The following is a 224-nucleotide window of genomic DNA, read 5'->3' as shown; positions in this document are numbered from 1 at the left end:
AGGCGAAGGCGAAGGCGGCGGCGGTGAGGGTGGTGGCGGCGAGGGTCCTGGAGGCGAGGGTGGTGGGGGCGAGGGTGGCGGCGGGGAGGGCGGGATGGGAGATGGCGGTGGCGGCGACGGTGGCGGCGGCGACGGTGGCGGCGGTGAGGGCGGCGGCGGCGAGGGTGGTGGTGGGGCGGGATGCGGTAGCGACGGTGGCGGCGGCGAGGGCGACGTCGGAGAGG

Source organism: Emiliania huxleyi (assembly GCF_000372725.1).
Source record: "Emiliania huxleyi CCMP1516 unplaced genomic scaffold EMIHUscaffold_65, whole genome shotgun sequence".
NCBI classification, from domain to species: domain Eukaryota; phylum Haptophyta; order Isochrysidales; family Noelaerhabdaceae; genus Emiliania; species Emiliania huxleyi.
This window is presented reverse-complemented; position numbering follows the sequence as displayed.